Genomic DNA, 25,547 nt, shown 5'->3' with positions numbered 1-25,547 from the left:
CAGGCAAAATGAATGTCCCATTGACTCGTGACATTTGCTATTGATTCCAAATGAGTCCATCCTGAGAGAGGATTAAATCAATCAATAAAAATCCTGAACTGTCATTCTTGAAATCCTTGGGTAGAACACAGAGTTGCATTCCTGTGGGAGAAATGCCAAATGAGTGAGCCTAGGCCAAGTTTGTTTCGAAAGCCTTATTTAGTGAACCGTGGAAGTGTGAGCTTGATCACGTGCAACGCTCGGGACTGTTTGGCCTTCTGTGGCAGTTCTATGAGTTCTAGTACCAGGCTATTAATAGGGAGGCAGGCACAAGTGTGTGCTGCTGCTTGCTTTCCTTTTTTTTAAAAAAAACTGCATGGATCATGTTCATAAAGGACCCTTTCCTTTAGCAAGAGGTTTTTTTTAATTTAAGTTTTTTTTTTTTAGGTGAGTCATTGTTTTCCATTTTATATCCTATGGTTCCATGCTTATATCCATGCTAAATGTTAGCATTCTCTATTAAAAACAGAAGTCTGGTTTTCTTTCGAGTCTTAACCAATTACAGTGTCAAAAAGAAGTCCTAGAAATGAAAATAAGCTTTCCCAGTAATCTTCTGGAAGATAATAATCACCACAGAAATGTTCTCAGTGATTGGGAGTTCTTAGATTTTTAAGCTATCAGAAATGAAATGTATTCCTTTGTTTTCCCAAGAAGTCATCTTGTCTTTTTATGAGAAATTAAGACCCAGAGAATGACTGTCCAAAGTCTCACAGGTAGGATCTAAAAAGAATCCTTAAATCTCTAGATTTGGGAGATCAAGATCAACCCTACATGTACATTGATAGGTCTTTTATAATTTCCTCCGATAAAGTAACAGTGTACTTTTTAAAGTAATTCATTCTCATATCCATTGTCTCATTTGTTCCTGAAAACAAAGCAAAACTTGTCAAGATGGACAAAGAGTGGACTATTATCCTCTTTTACAGATGATGACACGATTTTAAAGAAGTCACATCCCCAGTTTTGCACACTATATAAATCATAAATTCCTTGTCCCTTGTCTATAAAATCCAAATCATGTAACATGAAACTAAAAGGAATTTCAATTCCTAGCTTCTCTGTTTATAGAATGCCCCCTGCAGTCATTTAACATTGAGATCGAAAAACAAGAAATTCACTAAACAGGACAGGAATAAAAGATATGGACTGATATCTAGTGATATCTAGGTGTTCTTCAGTACCCCCTCTGAGAAGGGTCTGTAGATAATGAGCTGATCGGACAAATCTCAGAAGCCAAATAAACCTTTTGATTAAATGATTGAATCCTATTCACCACTTGGTAGTTACAATATAAACAACTGTTTAAGATGAAAAGTTTTTATAAAGAAGTATGTATAAAAAGTAAGGATTTCCAACAAAACAGCCTTGGCTTTCACTCTGTAGTTAATACACCCAACAGTGAATAGTTAAATTACTGTGTGTGTGTGTGTGTGTTGAGATATATTCAGATTCTGTGGGACATAAAGCTTTGAGGTATATCACTTTGGGGAGACTTTTTTGAAAAGTACATAATTATGACCAGAAAATTATTGCATGAGTTTGCTAGGGCTGGGTGGCTTAATCAGCAGGAATGTATTTTCTCCTGTTTCAGGAGGTCAGAGTGCTGAGAGGGTTGGCTTCTTCTGAGACCTCTCTCCTTGGTTTATAGAGGGACATCTCCTTGTGTCTTCACTTAGTCTTTCCTCTGTGTGTATCTGTGTCCTGATCTCCTCTTCCTACGGGGATATCAGTCACATTGGATTAGGCCAACCTGTGCATGCGTGCACCCACTCCAGTGTTCCTGCCTGGAGAATCCCAGAGATGGGGGAGCCTGGTGGGCTGCTGTCTATGGGGTCGCACAGAGTCGGACACGACTGAAGCGATTTAGCAGCAGCAGCAGTGCATGCGTGCTAAGTCACTTTAGTCATGTCTGACTCTTTACCATCCCGTGGACTATAGCCCGCCAGCCTCCTCTGTCCATGGGATTCTCCAGGCAAGAATACTGGAGTGGGTTGCCCTCCCTTCTCCAGAGTATCTTCCAGAGCCAGGTACTGAACCTGTGCCTGTTATGTCTCCTGTGATGGCGGATGGGTTCTGCACCACTAGCGCCACGTGGGAAGCCCCTAAGCCAACCTAACAATCCATTTTAACTTAAGTTTCTCTTTGAAGGCCCTGTTTCCAAACATAGTCACATTCTATAGTATTAGGGCACTTCAGCATCTGAATTTGGGATTGATGTAACTCATCCCAAAACAATTATGCAAAAAAACCCAAATATTTATTTCAAATGAGAAAAGCTAATAAAACATAAATTGATTTTTAAAAATCTGTGATAGCTAACAAAAATTACAAAATCCAGAAAAATATCATTTTAATTAATTAATTAAATGTCTGGTGACTTTTTCTTTCATTTTTTGGCTGCGTGCTCTCTGGTCACGTCTCCATGCAACCTAACCATACTTTTTTTTCCCTATTGGGAGAACAGAAAAATAATTTTACTCTTTCTTCTTAAATGGTTGATGGAAATTTATTTTATTATGATGATTAAAAGTTTGGAAAACTTCCTTTAATCTGTATAACTTTCATTGGTAATGTCCTAAAACTTCGTATGATTGTCATATTTGGGGAAACTGATATAAAATTTCTTTTATTTGAAAGCTGTTAAAAAATACTTGTACTATTGCTGTAAGTTCATACACTGATAAATTCTATTTTGTGAAATCCACATCAAAAAAGAAAATGAAGTCAGTGGTGCATTTAAAATTGCTTCTAGTACATCCTGAGCACAATCCTGATAAAAGAAAGCATCTCTTTTTGCATCACTGAGTGCTGAGTAGTCTTCCTTTTGTGTATACTTTTATACATCTGACAATTGGTAGAACTTTCAGCTGATTTAGTTTTATGCTCCATACATTTCACACCCTGTTTCTCTTTTCTGCCTGCATCAGCCACATGCTAGATGTTGTAGGACACATTCTCCTCACAGGGTTTCTGGCTCCATACCCCTGAGTCCCAGAGCTAGGCAAGAAGTGGGCCCAGGGGCATTGAAAGTATGCCAGCTAGTCATTCCTAACCATGATCATTGGTGATACCTTATGCACGCATTGTAGTGACAGCAAACCATGTAAATGTATCCCACTTCACTGAACTAAATGTAGCCAAAACTCATCCTCCCCTCACCAAACTCCCAATTTCCTGACACCCTTCCAACAGTGTCCCAGGTGAATATGTAACAAGGCAGAGTGGGAAGAGGCAGCAGGGAGCACACTGCTTGGGTCCCCCAGGATCTTAGAAGGAGCCAAAGGAAGTGAGAGGGCTGAAACTTTTTTTTCTGGTGAATCCATGTTTGTTTAAAAGTGTATCTTCTACTCTGGGTATTTGCTTGGGAAGAATTATTCCTTTCCTTCCTCCCTTCTTCCCTCCTTCCATATTTATTCTGTGCATACCATATTCCAGACCCCATGTTGGGAGGGCTAAGACATATATGATGATGTCTGCAGCACAGGTATGGGCTTCCCTGGTGGCTCAAAGGATAAAGCGCCTGCCTGCAATGCAGGAGACCCAGGTTCGATCCCTGGTTTGGGAAGATCCCCTGGAGAAGGGAATGGCAACCCACTCCAGTACTCTTGCCTGGAGAATCCCATGGACAGAGGAGCCTGGCGGGCTACAGTCCATGGGGTCGCAAAGAGTTGGACACGACTGAGCGACTTCACTTTCACTTTCACAGCACAGGTATAAAGTGATGGATAACCAAAGCTATTGGCTTCCCAGGTGGCGCTAGTGGAAAAAATCCACCTGCCAATGCAGCAAATGTAAGAGATGTGGTTCAATCCCTGGGTCGGGAAGATCTCCTGGAGAAGATCATGGCAACCCGCTACAGAGTTCTTGCCTGGAGAATCCCATGGAGAGAGGACCCTGGCAGGCTACAGTCCATAGGGTCACCACTGAAGCAACTTGGCATGAATGCATACAACCAGAGCTTTTAAAGATAAAATTTACTGGTATTAAATGATTTAGGGTCACATTAAGCCTGAGTAATCAGGAAGCAGCATTTGATCTGGCCTAGAGGATGGCTGGGATTTGTATTGGTGATGCAAAAGGACCTTTCAGACAACTGAAGCTGCTTATAGCTGCACCTTTTCAGGACATTTTCTGTGTCTGTAACATTTAAAGTTTTATTTGGCTACATGGTCGAGACAAATGAAATAAGGGGCAATCCCTGATGTGGTGGCCAGTCTCCATGCTTTTGTGAAATGCCCTTCAAAGTTTGATGCCATGTTCAAGGTTCAAGGTTCAGAACGTCTGATCACGTTTGTTGGGGGATCTCTTAGGTCATTTCTGTGACAGCATCTGAAGGAATTAAGCTAATAGCTTTGTCCACTTCACCAAAAATAGACTTCAAACAGCCCTTTCACAGAGACCCCATGTTTCAATTCTAGCACCCAGGGACAGAGAGAGTCTATTCTCCAGTGATGGGATCTTCCCAACCCATGGATCAAACCCAAGTCCTTCTCCAGTGAAATTTGGTGGCAACACTGATGCTCCATGTTGGTCTGACTGTTTGTTTCTCTCACTAGTCTTCAGCTTTCTCCAATATTTAGGATTTGCTTGTATTGTCTCCGCCTGCCCCCACACCCCCATCTGGTCCTTTGCTTTGGTTATTCCAGTGGCTTTTCTCACTCCCATAGAAGACAGTCTAGGTATGGCCTTCTTTCTGAATTTTTCATTGCCCAGAGGGAGAAAAGTCTAGAAAAGTGTCTCATTCACAGACTCTCTGAGGCAAGTAGTTGGCCCAGAATCACCCAGTGTGACCTGGGGACAACACCAGTAGAAACCAGTAGAGATATTTGAATTTTCAGTCATCTTTGCATGATTCTGTCAAGTCATATAGATCTGTTGGTTATTTTAATCTTTGTGAGAAAAAGCATTTCGCCATCAACATACTAGATTGTGAGTCTCGTGAGAGTAAGGGACATCCCTTTTCTTCCCTATCATCCCTGTGGTAAAGTACATAATATCTTGGTGGCTGGTGGCTGGTAGCATCAATCCATCTAAACAGAACCCATGGAAGGTTACATCCCACTTCACTGCAGAAACACAGTTCTTTGCACAGAATGCACATTCAGTAAATATTGTACTGATTTTGTCATGGCTTCCACAACTCTTCTTACTGTAATTTCAGGAGTAAAGGTAATGATGAATCTGCTGCTAACATGCCTGGTATTGTCAGGGTTCATGATGACAGATAGAAGTCTTGTGAGCACTATTAATATTACTCTGCAGTGGGAATGACAGTCTGTGTACTGAGTTTTTAGGTATAATAATAGAAAAGATTATACAAAGATTGTGCTTCCCCAGTGGCTCAGCGGTAAAGAATCCGCAAACAACCCAGCAAACTCAGGAGATGCTGGTTTGATCCCAGAGTCTAGAAGATCCCTTGGAGGAGGGCATGGCAGTCCACTCTAGTATTCTTACTGGGAGAATCTCATGGACAGAGGAGCCTGGAGGGCTCCAGTCCATGGGGTTGCAGAGTCAGACATGACTGAAGCGACCGCACACACATGCATGCCTACAAAGACTACTCTTTCATTTATAATGAATGAACACACTTGTCTTGAACACATTTAGATTTCACATAATTTTGCTCTCTGTGCTGATTTTTTTCCCAGATAACTTATTCTAATGGTGTGAGTATATTAAAATAAAATTGAGTGGGGTGAGAGGAATATGCCAATAAAAAGAATCAATCAGTCTTCTGACAAATGGCAAGTAATGCAGTCACAATATTTACAAGTAAAATGGCAGGGATATAATTGAAAACTATATCTGTATATCTCTCATACAGTAATTCTTCAAATTATCAGAGGTCTGTCTTTGACTGATGCTTCATCGAAGTATTATATAATGTGATACTGCATTCTTCTTTTTTTCTCTTTTGCTTTTGGTCATGAGAATTAATTTGAAGCCTTTTTACTTTGTGATCTCATTTTTTGCTCTGTTCCAGACATTGTGTCTGCCATGGAACTATCAGATAAACTGCGTAGCTTGATTAGGCCAGAACTGTACTACCTGTTTCAGTCACTCTGGTGGTTCAGCATAAGATATGTTTTAAGGGGATCTGTAGAAAAGCCTGAATGAAAATGTTCCATATAAAATGTAATTCCATAAACCTTAATAAAAAGCAAGTACCCAGAAGCACTTAGTGCCTCAGATTCTGGAATCAAAGCTTTCTTCCTTATATCATCCTTTTTCTCAGACATTCAGGCAACCACCCTAATGTTTTCTTGGCTGAATTAAACTTGAGTGCTAGAGAAGGGTTTATGGAACATCGAGTTCAAGCCTTTGTTTCTGTCACTTTCTCTGCACACTTTGAGTGCACACTTTGAGTGTGTGGAGTAAGTGCACACTTACCACGTGCCAAACCTGTGCTAGGGGCTGCCTATTCCAAGATAGAGAAAATACACTCCCTGCTCCTGAAGATGTCAGTCGGGTAGGAAATAGACAAGGAAACTAATGCTTAGAGCCCTGTGCTCAATGCCTTGTAGGCATATAAGATAGAATGGAGATTAGCTCGAGGTCTCCCAGCCTACCACTTAGTTCTGATTCTCCATGATGACTCCATCCTCCTAACCTGGGACATCATGGAGAATCTGCAGCTGGATTGAAATTATTCTTGTTCCTGGTTGCACGTTTCACAGGCTCTGTGTTAAAATTTTATGCTTAAACTATGAAGGTCAGTGTTCAGCATTGATCCCGTAGTGATAGTAGTTTAGTTGCTAAGCCATGTCCAACTCTAGTGACCCCAGCTTGCCAGGCTTCTCTGTCCATGGGTTTCTCCAAGGCATAATACTGGAGTGGGTGGCCATTTCCTTTTCCAGGGGATCTTCCCGATCCAAGGATTGAACCTGTGTCTCCTGTATCACAGGCAGATTCTTTACCATTGAGTCTCCAGGGAAGCCCCAATAATTCATAGACATCTGGAAAAAGAAAGGATAGATTTATTCATATTCTGAGCTTTCAGAAATCTGTAATCTCATATTCTGGGTTGTTAGAAAGGTTCTCTGTTTTAACTGTGCTTCTTGGCCATCAATAGTGACAGTTTAGAAAGCCTGCATTGCATCTACCCAAACAGAGTCTGGATATGTTTCTCTAGTGCTTTCATTTGAATTGTGGAGTATGCATCTCATAAGACAACTTGTTCTCAAAAGGTTCCCAGCACGTTTGGTTCTAGCCCCCCACCAATATGGTGAGAGCAGGCTTTGTCAGACTGTTTTGACATGCTCAGAGAGGGCGTTCTGAACTACATGCAGGCTGAACATGTGCCTTCCAAGGAAATACAGACACCACTGCTGGAGTCCCTGGGGTGCTCCCCTCCAAGTATGCAGGGACTGGAAATGGCCTCAGTACACCAACATCCCATGTGCCTTTGCTCATATATTGGAATCCAGAAGTTCTCTGTTTCGGAATCTGATGCCATGGGAAATGAGAGAAGGCCTCGGGGGATAAAATGATGTGTACTTCCCTTGAAATAATGAACATTTATTCCTCAACTTAGAAGCTCTCAGATGGCACAGTAAACACTCAGTAAACATTTGTTTAGTCAATACCAGATCTAAGTGATTAAGCTGATTTTTAAAAAATGAAGCAATGTGGAGTATAGGAAAGCAAACTTTCCTACATCAGAAATCCTAGGTGGTAGCTCCAGTTAATAATCCATAAGTCATTTTAGATGAGTCATTTATCTCTCTTTTTTTCACTTTTACAAAACAAGGAGGTTGGACTCCTTTCTCTTTACAAATTCCTAAAGAGCCTACGAAGCAAGATGCTTAATATTTAGCTCACAAATTCATTGATAACTTTTCTAAGTAGATACCAAGGACATATCAATAATGATGTGTCAAATGGCAAATTAATCCATAGCTCTTAACTTCATTTAACGGAACTCCAGGTTTATGTTTCTAGATCTAGCATATTTCTGAGCACCTGGGACATGATGAACATTTATTAAATGACTTCAGTGAATGAAGTCACTGTGATTGTGATCTGCCCCCATTTCCTAAGGGCTTCCCTGGTGGCTCAGTGGTAAGGAATCTGCAGGTTCAATCCATGAGTCAGGAGGATCCTCTGGAGGGAGGGATGGCAACCCACTCCAGTATTCTTGTTGGGGAAATCCCATGGACAGAAGAGCCTGCAGGCTACAGTCCATGGACTCACAAAGAGTTAGACACGACTGAGCACGCACGCATGCACCCATTTCCTAAACACAGGCCTGTATTGGACTACATAGAGACGTGGCAGGGTAGACTCTTGTGGGGAGTGGATGTGGGGACACAATATGCTACTAGTCACCTGCTCTACCCCATGTCTGGCCTAGATCTTTGACATGAAATTTGAATATATTACAGATAGAGAACTGGACCATGAATGTCACCTTAGGGTGAAATTTAACCAGTTCAACATGATTACTTCTTTGGACAGAATCAATGATTCACACAGGTACACTCTCAGTGACAGAATTCCCATTGCCTTTTGGAAAACCCCATATTTTTACTTGAATTAGTCAGAATGTGCTGGCAGTAGATAGGAGGAAAAGTTCTACCATCAGGTCAAAGACCGGTCTTCATGTCCATGCCATGGCCCCAGGTTACTGATAGCCCAAGATTCCCCCACCATACGACACCTTCCCACCCAGCTGTTACTGTCCATCTGTGAAATTCCTGATAAAACAAAGTCTAAATGCCATCACGTGCTGGTTTAGAAACAGTAGAACAGACTATTAAAATGATACAAATGCACCGTCTATCTCATCCCAGTTTGTTCTGCATGAATAATCGGAAGTGTTTTCTAAACCTTGCCAGTCTCCAAGGAGGTGGGTACATTTGCAGTGGATTCTTTCTCAATAGGTTAAATCTAAAGAAGTAATTAAGACTCCATATTTCTGATTTGCAGGGAATGGTATTATGCATTTCCCTTGGACGAGAATAAGTAAGGAGGATAAAGGAAGACTCTCAAATTGCAGTCTGTGTGACCTGTTTTTGAATAAACATCATCATATTCCACAGTCAATTATCTCCAAAGTACAGTGTGTTCTCCAGCCAGAGAGAGAGAGAGTGAGCGAGGGATAGAGACTGTCAGTTAGAAGTGGTTAGAAAAAAAAGGGCACATGCATTGGAGTGTACATTAATCTATTGTCCTCTGAATAATTTTATACAATTTGGGAGGGAGTAATAGGAAAGATTATACATTATTTTTATGTGATTTCATAAATATCGAATTGCAGTCATCAGTGAAAGAGACAAACATGGCTAGGAAAACAAAATGAGGTATGTTATGTTCAGCACAGTAATAGGGCTCCTAATACCAGAGGAAAAACAAGCCATTAGTTACAACCGTTGAATGGAAGTGGTCTAATCAGAGCAGCAGGATAAGTATCTCATTTTATTATGGCTTCGTTATATGTTTTGCAAGACTCTCTGGCTCTCCATTAAAATTATTTTCTACAGCAACCCTGTGAGGGTTCAGAAACCAGGAGCATAACTATTATTTCTGTTTACACCATGCTGCTCTGCTGGGAGAGTAAATAGTATTTTGAGTTTTGTTTGTTTCTTTTATCCTTTCCTTTCTCTTCACCTATGAAAAGATGAAAATTGAAGAGAATTATTTGTTGGAGAACGATCTTAAAAGAAGCTTAGGTTTGATCAAAATAGTGTTGGCCGCAATGAAGACAGGTACATTACCATTGCCTGTATAATCAGTTGGGCTTGTTTTGTTTCTCTTCTTCTTCTTTTTTTTTTTTTCCTTTTGAGGTAAAGTTGGCAGCAAAGGAAGGTTTCGGATGGATGGAGTACAGACACAAGGCTTCTGTTAATACACGTGGGGAGTAGGCAACCTCCCACAATAGCTGTGACATTTGTCTTGTTCTAATAGAACTCTTTTCTTAATGCATGGCCTGGGATCTGAGTGTGGAAGGCTTTGAACCTTGGCCTCGCTCTTGGCTGGTTGCTGGGTAGGGTGACCCTGATCATTCATTCTCCCCAAAAGGCCTGTTACTGTCAGGAGCAAACCGCATCTTTGCTTTTACAGCAGTTGAGTTTGATAATTATTGGTGATACTAGCCTTTGCTCACTCTTACTTTCTTTTTCCTAAGCCTGAACTATTTTTTTCTTTTTAAAGTTAGCAACCCCCTTTGGGAGGAATAGATCATTTCCCCTACATTAAACCCTGAAGTTTACTACAGAACACCAACCGTAGAGTATCCTCCTCCTCATTGTACCAACAAATCTTCACAAATTATTTATTTCCCATTTTAGACATTGGACAGTGACTCAGTGTGCCCTGGAAATACTATCACTGTAGCAATTTTCTTGTGTGGCTCAGCTTAATGTTAGAGAAATGGGTAGTTACAAGTCCAGACACTATAAAGATGGAGCTAAATATTCTTCTAAAAATAAGATGTTTGGTTAGCATTTAGTAGTCAACAACTTCCCTTCAGCCACACACAGTGCCTGACTAAGAAATGGAATAAATGCCCTCATGCAGTGTTTGGTAAGGTCTCCCTTTAGGAGGTTAACTTTTTGTGTTAAGGATCCGGGGTATGTTGGCTTCATCTGTGAAGTTTTGCCATATGGCATGATGGTGTCTTTCACTCAGGGACTCAACAGTTGGAAGGAATCACCATGCATTATGGGTGATGGATGGCATAAAGGACTGAGATTCAATTACCTCAACAAAAGGAAAATCAGTTCTTCTAAATCTTATATTTATTGGAAAGATCTATTCCTCAGTGGTTGTGGCCTGGTATAGGGAGCAGAGAAGGAAAAGACCAGGAAAAGGAGAGTATATATTTTGAAACCAGGCAGAACTTGGCTCAAAATTTTTCTTTCCCTTCTATTCACTATGTGATGTTAAACTTTATCTTTCTTGTTTGCAAAAATGGTATTAATAGCATATGCCTATAGGATTGTGGTAAAGAATAAATGAGAAAATACATGTCAACAGTTAGCCCAGTTTGACACAGACTGTATAGTTGTTTCAGTTACATAAACTCAATTGTTCTCAGTGATAAGATGCTTATTACCTTCTAAAACAGTTCATCCCGTCTTTGAATAGATCTATTCTGCTTTTATTAGGCTGAAAAATCTCTAAGTTCTGGTCCCTACTTCTAAGCTCTGGAACGTTTTTTCTGATACTGGAAGAAGGAAGGAAGAGCATACCTGTCTACCTGGCTTTTTTTTTTTAGTATATTGAAGACAATACTCACATGTGCTATCAGTGTCTCTTCATCTGGGTGACCATTGCCTATTCTTAAATGATTCTTTATTAATGTGATTTTGAGGACCACATATGTATTCAGGATATTGCCCTCATCCCTGTTAAGGAACATAGGACTCAAAATGGATGCTATCCTTGAGGTGTGAACTCACAAATGGAGTGCAGCGTCACTTTCTTCTTATAGGTGGTGGGTGCCCAATAATAGCTGTTGTGTAGAAAACTGGATCCATTCTTTCTCAGTCAGATTTTCTGTGTGGTCCCTTGTAATTGGGTGTAGCTTCAGAGAAACCTACGGAGCCCTTCTTTCCTTGGTCGTAAGAAAATATCTCCTAAAGGATAGTACATTCAGAAGAAATGTTTTGTGTGCTTCCTTTACCAATGTCAAATATCTTCCCTTGAACAACAAAAAAGGAAAGGAATCCACCCCCCCCAAAAAAAAATCTTTAAATAATTTAGATCAAAAGAATGAATGTAGTTCTAAGCAAAATTGGCAGAAAAGAGAAATATCTCCCCATTAGGTAAATGTTAAGTACCAAACATCTTTATATCTTATACCTTTGTTCATATCTCCCGAATCTTGGGTTTCAGATTTCCTAAATTTAAGTGAAGAAGTAAAACTAAATCATTTCTGATATGCCTTCGGATTTTGACATTATATTTGTCCCCTCATCTGCTGAGAAAATACTCTTTCCTTAAAATAGAGGATTTTTGTCAGGAAAGAATGATATTGTTGCTATGATAAGGCATTATGAGGAGGAAATATACTATGTAGCTTCAATCATTCACTTTAGGATCCTAATATCTATCTGCCCTCCATGTTCCTGTAGAATTTACCCAGGGGAGTGGCCAACAAGGGCCGTTAGAAGCTCAGTCCATCATCTGGAGCAGCAATGCCTTAGAACCTTGCCCAGCGTCTTACATACTGAGGCAATTCTGGAATCCTATAAGCTAACTCTTGGAAGAGCAGGAGTGCTGGTAATATTTACAAAGTGACTCTGTATATAAAGTACTGTAAACTCATTTGATCCTCCCTGCAAATTTGAGTTACTTAAGCAGGGTTGTTATTGTCTCTGTGTTACTGATGAGGCAGTTGAAGCCCACAGAAGTGAGGTAGCTTTTAGCTTATAAAGGTAAAGATATGAAGTAGACCCACCCACGGTTAGCTGGCATGTGAAGCGTGACCTCAAAACCACTGGTAGCTTGCCACATTTAGGTGCAGAAAGCCCCTAGAGTTCCCTAGAATTTTTGCCTTATCAGATCTGAAATTTTCCTTAGAAATCATCTCGTCTGATGCCCTCACTTGGTAGAAGGCAGCTAAATTGTTCCTGAGGTGGAAACAAAGCCCATGTCTTCTGTGTATTACGTTGTGCTGTGAGTTAGAAACATAAATCCAGGACATTCTCAGGGAACTGGAAAAGGACCAAAGGCAGTCTTTGGAATCTTTGTGACCTCAGTACAAATCTCAGTCCTGGACATTTCTGTAGAGCTGGGGTGCTTCCCCGTCCTGAACCTCAGTGTGAACAATGCATGCCAAGCAGCGTGTTGGCCTTTATTAATTGAGATAACATGTCAGTGCCTGGCTTAATGCTTAGCCTGTAATGGATGCTCCGCTGAAACTTCCTTCCGTCCCCTCATTCCTCCCCTTATGGAGTTAGGACTGCTCTTTGGGGCTATTCAGTTTGTATTTCCCTGTGCATCCCCACTTGGAGATGAGCACAATGCCCTTCCCACCCCCAGCTCCACCATGCCAGCTCTGTGTCCTGGGCAGGCCACTGCCTACCTTGGGGCCCTAACTGTGATCTTCATCCAGTGCTTCGTAGCAGGGGACCTGGCCTGGGCTAACTAAGGGGCTTCTGCTGCAGGATTGGGTTGGAAGCATCTAATTAGAAGATAGGGCTTCATGAATGGGTCTTTCATTAGTGACAAAATATTTGTCAGGAAGGAGTGTAAACAGAAGAGAAGACTCGATTCACTTGCTCCTTTTCTCTTGCCCTCTCTCAGTTTTTGTTTAGTTTAGTGTGTTTACACTGCAGGACACAGCTGCTGCTGAGGCTCTTCCATGGCTAAGAGAAGCCTTTCTCTGCCATCCCCCATCCCTCTTTGGGCATCCGTGAGAGATAATAAAAGGCGTGTGGGCATGAGACAGAGCGTGTGTTCACTTGAGTCCTCAGAGCAAGCATTTTGCTTCCACTCTGGCCACAAGGATTTAATAGAGACCATCTGAGCATCCAAATTCCTGTCAAGCACATTCTTTCAAGAAAAGGGTCACTGCCGGTCGTTTCCCGAACATATCACTGTCGTCCTCACTGACCCTTTTCTGCTCTGCCTTGGCTATGCTAGCATATTATTCACTTCTCGAAAAGTGTTACTCTTTCATAATTAAGGACGAGCAACAGGGGTGAATGGAGCCACACAGTCTGTGGCCAGATCACAGGGCCTGTGGTTGTAAGATAGGAGTCTAGTTATTTGGTCTCATTGGGTCTCAGTGTTGTGATTTGGAAATCCAGGGTACTTCTATTTGTCCTGTCTGTTTCACTCTGCTATGGTGAGGTTTAAATGAGACTCAGTGAGAAAGTGCTTCATAGACAATAGAGTACTACAGAAGTAGGAAAATTTGTATTGGACTTTTCTTGTGTTCCATTAATAAATTGGCACTCTGCGTTGATCTTCGCACATGATGCCATCGACTTCAGATTAATCTTTCCCTAAGAATTACTTGGAGAAAATGACCTATGTGTTTATTTCTATAGAGGCTATGCAAGCTAGGCGAAGGACGTTGACTTATTTCTAACACCTGCATGATCTCCCAAAGGACAGTGCCTTATTTCTACTGTATAGGTGATGAGCACAGGCCCCTGAGAATCCACTGCGCCAGCAGGGATTCACCTAATGCCAAATCAGGATGGGAAGATAGATCCTGGTGAGTGCTCATGACTGGCTTGTGGCATCCTTCTTTTCAGATAATGAATATTCAACAAGGAGTATGGATGGGGAGGGAACCATGAGATAACTGTAAGCCTGACTCAGCTCTCATCAAGAGCTTTGACCCACTGCAGTGAAAACTTTGTCTTCTTGTCCTACTCTTTCCCCCCCCTCCTTTCCTTCCATTGCTCTCTCTAGCTTCTAGAACCATTTTCTGCATGGTACCATTATTTTACATAAATGATACCCTGATTAGTTATTTGTTTTCAGCATTCCTGAGGCTGGCAGATTTCTCCAGTGTTAACTGTAGACTTTGGTGGTCAAGTACCAAGACAATTTCCGCCTGAGGTGGGTCTGGCACTGGGGGTTTATTTTTTCCCTTTTCTATTTTATTATTAGTCAGTTCAGGCCAGCATGTTGCTAGGTTGTCGGTTTCTTAGCTCTTGTAACCAAGCTAAAATGCACGTGCCAAAAAAAAATATGTTTTCTTTCTCTCCGAAAACGTCTTCCCTCTTTTCTGTGCTTCAGGATAGGAAAGGAGTGTTTGCTTGATTCTAATTCTGGCATGTGAAGTGTTTGCTGCAAAATGTTTTTATCATCTTGTTACCTTGTCAAAGTGCTATTTCATTGTCATGTCCAGCTTAATAGCAGGAATGTTCTCTTTGTATCAAGGATATTCCATATTTTAAGTAAATTCAACAAAGGAAATTTTACATTAAAAAATAACAATGAAAAGCTAATTAGAATTCCCCAAACCCTAAAGTTAAAACAGCTTTAAACTTCCAATGCATCTGGCTGTGACAGCACCATTTACAGGTGAACGATGATGCTTGATCCAGACTGTTGTTACTTTGTCATTACTCAAGCAAAAATAAAAAAGAGCATCCTTGAAGGAAGTGGGGATGGGGCTATTTGCCAGAGTGGCCTCCAGGTTTAGATGACAGTTGAGGCACTTTGATTTAAAGCTTTTCTACTTTCAACATTTGTAACCAAATCAGCCCTCATCTTAACCACTCCAAAGGAGACTGGACTTGAATGTGTGCATGCTCAGTCGCGTCCGACTCTTTGCAATCCCATGGACTGTAACCCGCCAGTCTCCTCCTCAGTCTCCTCTTGCCTGGATTCTCTGGGCAAGAATACTGGAGTAGCTTGCCATTCTCTTCTCCAGAGGATCTTCCCGACCCAGGGATCAAACCCGCACCTCCTGCATCTCCTGCATTGCAGGCGGTTTCTTTACCACTGAGCCACCTGGGAAGTCCCAGACTGGACTTTACCCTGTGAGAACTCAGAGCTCCTGCAGTGAAACCCAGCCCCCTGTGAGAGGTGATAACCATAGGTGAAATTGCAACCTACATAAAGACCATCTTTTTAGCACTGAGGTGGCAGCAAAACCCGTACCTTCCCTGTCAGGCATCCAAAAGCATTCAGTCTTCAGAGAGCTATGGAGGCTTTTCCTAGATCAATGGGCTACAGAAGAAATGAAGTAGCATCTGAGACAGAGATAGAAGAGGAATCAATTCCTAAGGCAACTATGGTTCCTATCCACAGAGAGCTCATCATCGAGGAATGGAGACAGATGTGTAAATTGCTATTTCCAAATTTGTGAACTAGGTGTAATGAACAGGATCCCAAGGAAGCACAAAGGAGACTTTGATGAATTCTTCCTGAAGGAATTTGCCTCAGCCATAGGTAATAATTATGATTTTCACTTTTGCCTTGTCCTTTTTCTTTATCTCTGTGGTCATTTACTATTTATAACTTATCTATCTATCTATCTATCAATTTACCACCTAATGATATGTTTCATATTCAGAGAAATTCCTCACTTGATAGTCTGACTGGTGCTCTGAAACCATCTACCCATTTATCCATCTATCAATCTACCCCATCCATTCGTTCATTCTACAAAAGTTAATGCCCTCAATATGACAGATGTTATGCTATATGCTGATAGAGATACAGAATTTGGCTAGGAAGTAACTTGTTATTTGGTAATGGAGACAAAAACAACTGAGTCAGTGTTATGGGTCCATGAAAGAATTAAAGAAAAAGACATATAGAAATTCTTAAAGTTTATATCACTGTAAAATATAGCAGTTTCTGTTGAGAATAATACCTGTGGGCCAGAATCATGTTTCCCCATCATCTGTCTTTGGGGTGTTTACCTTGTATTCATTCCATGTTTGACACTGTATTAGGGTAAAGTGGGGACATACATTCTTCTGATATCACTGAGACATTGTTTCTAACCCTGGGCACTTGCCATTGTGATTGCATCTTTATTTCTGCTCATCTTAGCCATGAGATGTGCACATTGGTTGCACTGGTTTCTGTTATCTACCATCCTTGTGGTTAGGTTTCAGTGGACATATATCAGGTGCTGTCAGATTAAAGACTGAAAATCAAGACACAAGCATTTTCACAAGTGTTACACACTTGGTTGCAGCTTAGGATTGGTTGTTGGAGCAATAGGACATTTGATACATAGTGTTTCACATTGTCTGAGTGACTTGGAACTGATGGAAATAGTAGGAAAAAAGATTTGAGTTATGTATCTAGGACAAGGGTCAGACTGTGACTCGTGGGCCAAATCTGGTCCACTACTTGTGTTTGTAAATATTTATCAGAACTCAGTCATACCCATTTGTTTGTGCTGTCTGGAGCTGATTTCTCTCTGCACAGAAGAGTTGTGTAGTTATGACAGAGACCAAATGGCCCACAAACCCTGCAATATTTACTATCTGGCTCTTTACAGAAGAAGTTTGCCAATCTAGGGAAACTTATGAATCTCTAAAGGAAAGCAGAGGACAAAACTATAATGTCTCTAATCATACTTTTCCATTTATGCAACCTGTGGTCCTGACTCTGAATAAAACTCAGAATGATTAAGAAGAGAAAAAAGAACAAAAAGTCCAATCTAAGAAATGATGGATAAGAAATCTATTATAGAGTGTAATTCCTCATCTCCTACCAATTTGTTCTAAGGATATTGCATGTTTCAGGAATTTCTGCCAGATGCTGGATATTCAGGCAAATACAACACAATCTGAGCTCCCAGTCTGTTAGCAGAGAGGGACATGCAAATCAGCAAATGCTTCTCCCGGTGATAGATGCTATATAGGAGATAAAATAGAGAGGCAGAGAGTAGGCATAGACAAGGGGCGGCCTGCCTTCTTGGAATTCTGGGAAAGATATCACACACAGGCTTGTTAAAATTTCACTTGTGTCTGAAGGATGGGCCTTCATAGTTGATCAATGGTAGAAACAAAGATTTTATTTCTAGTAGCTTCAATTCTATCTTGAAATAATTTGGTATGCGAGTAACTGCATCACAGTTTATGACATGTTATTCATCCATAATTTGTTTGTCTTTACAACGGAAGTTGATTATAATAATTTTCTACATGTTATTAAGAACTGAGGGCTGATCAGGACAGATAAGTTACTTGTTCAAATTTCCATTACTTGTAAACAGTAAAACAGACCTGACTCGACTTTTTCTGGTTCAAAAGCCACAAGACTGTCCCCCCTGAGTCAAACTTCCCTGACTTAAGTCTACAAATATTCCCTGGAACTTGTAATTGGTCTGAAAGATGAGAAAAGGGCCTTTGACTTTGCCTGCCCTAGAGTAACCTGCTTTATTTCAGACATTGCCAAGAAATTTTGTTGGACCTGGCATTATTGTACATGCTGCTGGTTGAAGTACCCATGTTTGGTACTCTGTATGCATTCCTCTTATATAAGTATGGCTGTTCTCATTAGATGGTCATTGAATTCTCTTATTCTCAGTTCACTTGGAGTTTTCTCTACTGTCTATTCTCCTTTTTCCTTTCTTGGTTGCTGATACGAGCTCATAGACTCTCTTACACCACGTGCACCCTCTCATCTCACATTTCCCTCCTTCAACTAAGGGAGCTCTGGACAGAGAGTGGGGGATCTGGTGAAATGCCAACACCTCTTGGAATGTGAGAGAAGAGAAAGGAGCCTCAAATGCCACCATTCACCAAGTTCTGTTATTCACAGTCTGGTCATCATGGACCTCCATCCTTGTGTCCTCTCCCCTTATCAGATCCTATTCCAGAGGCTCCTTTTACATTTATGTGCTCAGTCATCTCTGTAGATCTCTAGCTTCAAATGTTCAAGCTCTTCACCCCCCAAACCTCTCTTTCTCTTTAGTGGTCCAATTTGGGTCATGGAAACCTCTAACACTGTATTATAAATGTATGTTAGAAATGTCTCTTTTCCCTCTGATCTTTCACAGCTAAAGGAAGAGACTCTACTGTAAATTCTTACCCTAACAAGTGTAGTCTTGGGAAAAATAAGTGGAGCTTTCAGTCCACTTTTTCTTAATCAGAAGTCATAAAGCATAGAGGTTGAGACGGGTTCTGGAATGAGCCTGTAAGGATTCCAACCTTGCTGCTTAACTTACTAGCTTAGACCTTAAGCACCTCTCACAACTTCTCTGGCCTAGAACTCTCCTGAGGGGGCTGTTGTCAGGATTAAGTGAGCACATGATAGGTTCTTAGGATAGTCCTTGACTGTGCAAGGTTTAGTTATTGTTGTTATTATCATTATTTTTCTCTTCTCCTTGAACTTTTCATACCATTTCTCTATTTGGGGTTCAGAAAATATGATTCTCATAACCACAAGTTTAATAGAATCTTTGGACTAGCCTTGGAGTCTAACCTCCAATTAGATCACTGTTTTTATAAAAGCATGAATTCCTGATTTCTGGAAAATGAGTTACAGAGAAACTCTTGGACTAAAGTCAGTTGTTCATAAGAGATGGTCTAACTTGAAGAAGGAACATGATGGTGAAAGATAACAGAGTCTGCAAAGATAGACCTTTCTAGAGACTTCCCTATCCACCTTGCAATGTAGGGGACATGAGTTTGATCCCTGGTTTGGGAACTAAGATCCCACATGCCAGAGGACAAATAAGCCCATGCACCACAACTTCTGAGTGCAGCCACTAAAACCCACGCATCCTGGAGCCGTCTTGCAACAAGAGAAGCCACTACAAGGAGAAGCCTGCATACCGCAGCAACTAGAGAGTAGCTCCCACTGACCACAACTAGAGAAAGCCTGTGTGCAGCAAGGAAGACCCAGTGCATCGAAAAGAAAAAAAAAAGACATTTCTAAAGCACCTGCCCCAGTGCAACCAATCACGGTCATATATACAATCCCCAATCATTTGGTTTCTGAAATAAATGTATTTTCTTTGTTGGTTTTTGTTTTATATATATTTTAACCTTGCCTATTTTCTCATTAATTAAGAAATGACAGTCAGTAGTTGGATAGCATCTGCTCATGGATTTTAGTTATAATCTGATATGTCTTTAGTTGATCGTACTATTATATCTGTCCTCAGGCTTATAAACTGAGCTCAGTTAGTGACTTGCCACTATTGCCATTGCCTGGTGCTGGAAAGGAGTTGAGATTACCATACAACCAGCAGGCCCTGTCCTCTGTGAGCTTAGACTCAATAAGGTATTTCATTGCTTGCTTTATTAAATGTCCATGACCCCTATTTTATACTTTACAAATAAAAGTTATGCTAGGTTTTCTGAGGACCTTATACTGTGCCTAGACCTAGAAAGAATATTGTGGTTTATGCAAAAGATAAATCCAATCAATTTGTACCAATATACAAATGGATTAGAAACCAGAGTATATTAAGGTCCATGAAGAGGAGCAATGTCCTTTGGAAGTTGAGAGGAAGTTCAAGAGGAAAGTGGTGTTGATAGGGTCTTACCCACTGAGCTTGGGCAATTAGTGACCTCGCGATAGGGAGTTTTAGGAGAGTGGCATTCCTGAGAGTGGAATTAGGATGAGTACACTTAGCTGTTGTTCAGTCACTAAGTGTGTTGGATTCTTTGAAACTGCATGGACTGCAGCATGCCAGGCTCCTCTGTCCTCCACTGTCTCCTGGAGTTTGCTCATATTCATGTCCATTATGTCAGCAATGCTATATGCACTTAGAGAGGTAGGGAATTCCGGAGATTAAATCTACCTATGTTTGTTAGTATGGCTTAAAAATGGCACTTCTTATTAATGTAGCCATATTTTACTTCAAGATTCCCACAGACTCTAGGGTGAAAATCAGCAACCCTCAAAATGCAGACAGTCAAACTCTCTCTCTCTGAATTGTGTGTACATACACACACGCACACACACAAACTCCACGTTTCCACAAATCAATGACAATACCAAATGGAGCAATTTTCTGCAATTTTCTGCAAATAACTACATGCTTAAGCACTGCACTCAGCAAAATGATGAAATCCATCAATATTTCTCAGTCCTGCTGGGTTTCTTCATGGTCTCCAAAAGCTTAGCCAGCCCCTGCCTGGATTAATGGCTGAGGATGGGAGAATCTACATCCACAAGTACCAAGATCCCTTCACAGAGGAGCTTTAGACCACGCCCACCTGCTGTCCCTTTAATCAGTCAGAGGGGAGGACAGGGCGATCGCTTCAACTTGCTTATACCAGCAGGGAGAAAATAATCCTCATCATACTCAGAGAACAGACTCATAACAATAGTTCCAGTCCACGGATTTCAGAGTGTTGGGATGGCTTCCTGTAGAAGGGGACATTAGCCCTGGGTTGGGTAGGAGGAGACATAGTTTATCTGAAAAAAAGCATATATGTGTGTAAAATAAAATGGTGGAAGTTATTCATTGGATAATGGCATGAATATCATTGGGAAGTAAACTATGAACAGAAGATGCAAAATGAAGTGTTCATAGGCTTATGTTTTGTTCTGCATTGAAGGGTTTGATGTACTCTCCCTTTCACTGACACATCTGCATGATCTAGTCATGTAATATCCGTGTGGGTCTAAAATATGCCCTTGTTCCTCTCTTCAGGGTAAGAAGGTCCAGAAAAGAAGATCTAGTTCCTACTAGCCTGGGGGAAAGAGCCCAGAGCTTGGTAAGCATTATCAGGTTTGAGATGAGGGAAGGGATATCCAAAAAGGGTCGAATAGTTTTGCTGAGCTTCTAGAAGAAATGAAGTTTAAGATAGGTTTTACAAAATGAATAAGGCAAAACTGGCAGAGAGAACTGGGGAGATTACTTAATAAGCATCACTATGTAATAGTTATAAGTGAAAGGTACATGGAAGAAACATAGATTAGCTCAATGACAGGAAGACCAATACATGGCTGTCTGAAAGAAGGCTCCATTGCTTTTGAAAGTAGTGAGATTTCCATCTCTGGAGAAGCTGGAAGATTGCCATGGGGATTCATCAGAGGAAGCAGAGATTGGGGCTTGAATAGAGTACCATGGAGGTTGTTTCCAGCCTTAGGATTTTAGTAGTTGAAATGAGTTCTTCTCAAAGAATTGAGAAAAATATCTACTGGCAGTTAGAGGGAGTTGGCTCAACTACAAATTTATTTATCTTAGATAATCCTGACATTGGTCTGAGCTTTCCAGGCAAAATTTACTCTGTGCACCTTTTTTATCTGTGACTTCAGAAAACGTCAACCTGTGATGTTGATGTTTCTTTGCCCAAATAACAAGCAGTAAAACTCTCAAGCTTAGAAAACACTTTGATGTAAAAAGAAGCCCCATGCCAAGGAATACCCACGTGCTACCAGGCCTCTACATGAGGGCCCTGAAGACACACTTGAGGACGCCTTCCTCTGGTGGTGCCTGCAAATCCTGGCAGCTTTAATGCTCACTGTCTGTGACAGCTCGTTGGTGTCGTTTCTTGAAGCTGATCTTCAAAGCCGTGAAGCAGTAGCAAACTGTTTGAGATCGCAAATCAAAGAACAGATTGTGCAGACTCAAGAAAAGCAAACAAACAATTACATTTAAAAACAAAGTGTTGGGGGAAAAAGCAGCGACAACCTTTTTGCTCACCTGCCAAGGCCTCGTGGCTAAGCTTCTGTTTTTTTCCCAAATTGCAGCCCCTGACATCAGACCACATGTACTGGCCAGTGAGCCATTTCTAGTAGTTAAATCTGGAGGGGTTCTGGAGCCCTTATTCTTAGGCTTGAGACCGAGCAAATCAAGCTCATTTTCTCCATTTGGAATGGAGGTTCCAAGCAGACTCTCCACTGGAGGGAATATTAGTGACGAATGGCTAACATTGACCTTGGAGGTTCACAGCAACCTTGAGGAAAGGGGTGAGGAGACTGGGGAGGAGACTTTCTCAAGATCTCAGAACCAGTAAAAGTCAAGATCCCAGAACCAGTAAAATATGAAGTGAGAAATTCAAGTCCAGGCTTTCCGATATCACAGCACCTATTCTTTCTACTACATGATCCTGCTTCGAGCTAACCACACATTCAAGAGCCGTTCAAAAGGAGATTCTGTTACCTCCTTTGAAGATAATGCCAGATTCCTACTTTCTCACAGGGCTTTCCAAATACAGTCTGAATTGGCCCATTTCCACGGGATGTTTTGCAAGTTTTTGGATGTTTTATTAGTTGCCTGATTGTTTGCAGGCTTTAAGTTGTCCCAGGATATCATATCTGAATTCAGTTATTTTCTGCCCTTTCCTCTCCGGTGTGCACATTCTCCTTCATTCCCTAGTGATATATTAGTTTCCCAGAGCTGTCAAAGAATGTACACCCAAAAACAAAGTGCATAAGATACTTATTTACAGTTGTTTTACTTTGATCTGGGTTAAAAAAAAAAAACAGTATAAAATGTCAAAGAATTTGGTGACTGCTATTACAACTTTAACTTCAAAAATGTTCGCCCTGATGTTAGTTGCAACACTTGGCCTTCCTCAGTCATTGATCACAGGCTGATATAAATGTAGCCTTACTGCTACTGACTTTATATTTTATATGCTTTTTCATTTTGCTTTAGTTACTTTGCTACTCATTAATTTCACTTTGAACAGCTTCCCACAACAATGGAAAGAAGCCTGTCTGCCAGAGCCTAATGTCTATGGGCTTTTTGTTGTTATCTCTCCGTTATCTTTTCCAATTTTTTCTTCGCAATCCCCACAGTTTATCCGATGTTCTAAGAGCTGGTCCTTATGCATATTAACCTATGCCATCCATTTCTCTGCTTTAATGAAATTGTTTCTCTGTGAAGAATGCTCTTAAAAAAAAAAAAAAAATCTAGGTTAGCCAAGCTCCAAAATACCACCTCTGCGACACCTTCACAGATTCCTCCAGATGGAAATAATTTCTCCCTCTGTATGCCCACTGCATGTTACAGAACCTGTCTTACAGCCCTGTGAGAGTATGCTCTGTAAACTAAACAGTGGCATAGAAACACATGTAATGGTGCATGTGACAGGACGATGTCTTAATATTCCTGCTAAACTTTGATCTCCTTGACCTCCTTGGGATTATCTTATATGGCTCAGACAGTAAAGAACCTGCTTGCAATGCAGGAGATCTGAGTTCGATCCCTCGGTCAAGAAGAGTCCCTGGAGAAGGGAATGGCAACCCACCCTAGTATTCTTGCCTGGGAAATTCCAAGGACAGAGGAGCCTGGCGGGCTACAGTCCATGGGGTGGCAAAGAGTCAGACATGACTAAATGACTAACACTTTCATACTTTATCTATTTATTAACCAGCACAGTGACTGATGATAAATAAGTGATGTTTATCTTAATTTTTTTGTTGTTGTCGAATTATAGTTGATTGACAATGTTGTGTTAGTTTCAGGTAAACAGCAAGATGATTCAGTTATATATTTGTTTGTGCATATATATATATATATACTTTTCACATTCTTTTCCATTTTAAATTATTACAAAATACTGGGTATAGTTCCTCATGCTATACAGTGGGTCCTTGTTGTTTATCTATTTTATGTACAGTAGTACATATCTGTTAGTACCATACTCCTAATTTATCCCTCTCCTCCTTACTCTTTGGTAACTATAAATTTGTTTTCTATGGCTGTGAGTAGTTTTCTGTTTCATAAGTAAGTTCATTTGTATCATTTTCTTAGATTCTACATATGTGATATCATGTTGATATTTGTCTTACTCTGCCTTATATTCTTCACCTGGTATGATAATCTCTAGGTCCATCCGTGTTGCTGCAAATGGCATTGTTTCATGCATTTTAATGGCTAATATTCCATTGTGTGTATCACATCTTAATCCGTTCATCTGTTGGTGGACATTTATTAATAGGTTGCTTTTGTACCTTGGTTATTGTAAATAGTGCTGCTATGAACATTTCAGTGCATGTATATTTTCAAATTAAAGTTTTCATCTTTTCCAGATGTGTACACAGGAGTAGGATTGCCCAATCACATGGTAGCTCTATTTTTAGTTTCTTAAAGAACCTCCATGCTCTTTTCCATAATGGCTGAACTAATTTATGTTCCCTGACATTTTAGGAGGATTCTGCTTTTCTCTACACCCTCTCCAGCATTTATTATTTGTAGACTTTTTAACAATGACCATCCTGACCCATGTGAGTGGTCTTGATTTGCATTTCTCTAGCTAGCGATGTTTAGAATTTTTCATGTTGGCCATCCGAATGTCTTTGGAAAAATGTCTATTTAGGCCTTCTGCCAAATTTTTTGTTTTTATTTTTTATATTGAGCTGTATGAACTGTATAGTTAGGAAATTATTCCCTTATCCATCACATCATTTGTAATTATTTTCTCCTATCCATCAGTTGTCATTTTGTTTTGTTTATGGTTTCCTTTGCTGTGCAATCTTGCCATTTAGAAGTTCCATATTTCACAAGCTTTTTCTCTTTCTTAAAAAATTTAAATAATACATTCTTCTAGTTCAATCAGTCTAGTAGGACTAATAGGTGTAAAACAAACAATATCCGTTTTATGCTCCACCCTTCTCCAATCTTCCAGTCCTACTTTGCAAATAACATTTAGCTGCTTCTCCCTGGCATTTGTACTGCTCCATGTTTGTTTTTTTTAAAGGGATGCTTTCTATCTGAGGATTCATGAATTTTAGACATTTTCTGTGGATTAACAATGCAAAGGATATGAGTATGCATATGTGTGTTTGATGTTTCAACATCTCTTACTTTGGGGAACGTTAGCCCTTCTCCTTCCAAAATCAGAAAACTGTGACAATGAAGTCCTTCCTTGCTGCTGACTCCACTGCTGATCTGGTGTTTTAGGCTGATTATGTTTGCCTTTGAGTCAAAAGAGTTACTTGGTGATCCTCTAGGGCCCTATTTCCACACAACACATAGCCTTGAAAGTTGCAAGAGAAATGATAGAAAATGACTTGGAAATTTTTAATGGTCTTAGAAGAAATACAAGGTGCTCTTATGACCACAGAGCTGGCAGCCTATATACATCTTTGTTAACAAATATAATCTAGGTATTTAATAACTGTTCAGTTCAGTTCAGTTCATTCGCTCAGTCATGTCCAACTCT

General features: G+C 40.5%; 1 protein-coding gene and 1 non-coding gene across 2 annotated transcripts in view; both read left to right on the top strand.

Moving 5' to 3' along the window:
• The window catches only part of LOC122444800 (LIM domain containing preferred translocation partner in lipoma), a 509,662-nt gene that overhangs the window by 248,182 nt on the left and 235,933 nt on the right, over positions 1-25,547 (top strand). The window lies entirely within an intron of this gene.
• On the top strand, positions 3,533-3,604 carry TRNAC-GCA. Its single transcript has one exon. It is a non-coding gene; the product is annotated as a tRNA-Cys (tRNA).

This window comes from Cervus canadensis, chromosome 7 (assembly GCF_019320065.1).
Source record: "Cervus canadensis isolate Bull #8, Minnesota chromosome 7, ASM1932006v1, whole genome shotgun sequence".
Taxonomy (NCBI): Eukaryota; Metazoa; Chordata; class Mammalia; order Artiodactyla; family Cervidae; genus Cervus; species Cervus canadensis.
Note: the sequence above shows the minus strand (reverse complement) of the source record. Positions and strands in the feature narration are given on the sequence as shown.